Below are 436 nucleotides of genomic sequence, written 5' to 3' on the forward strand. Positions count from 1 at the left end.
CGTGCTTTGCTATTACATACCGTTTCTCGATCAAAACGTCTGTTAACGACCTCAGAAGTTGTGTGTTTATGACATACGTGTTTATTACAATATCGCGTACCCCAAGTGTTGTCAGTCTTTGGAAGTTTCTCGAGATATTAAGAAGTCATAACTGTGCATATATATTTTTCATATTACTGATGATAGTTTTCATATTACTGAATGAATAAATCATTGATTTATTGCAGCTAATTCTTATAAGGAGACATATATTTGCATACATTTTGTGATACATCTCAATATACAGAGTAAGTCGTTAAAAATTAAGTACATCTATATGTTTGTCTTTATTTCTTTTTTCTTATCAAACTTTGACTAGAGACGGCGTTGTATTTAATTTGTCCGTTTGTTCTTTCTAACAAAAAATGTTTTTACAGATATTTAAGAAAGTAGTATC

This window comes from Camponotus vicinus, unplaced genomic scaffold, assembly GCF_025532165.1.
Source record: "Camponotus vicinus isolate PSW18456_S1 unplaced genomic scaffold, iyCamVici1.0 SCAF_11, whole genome shotgun sequence".
NCBI classification, from domain to species: Eukaryota; Metazoa; Arthropoda; class Insecta; order Hymenoptera; family Formicidae; genus Camponotus; species Camponotus vicinus.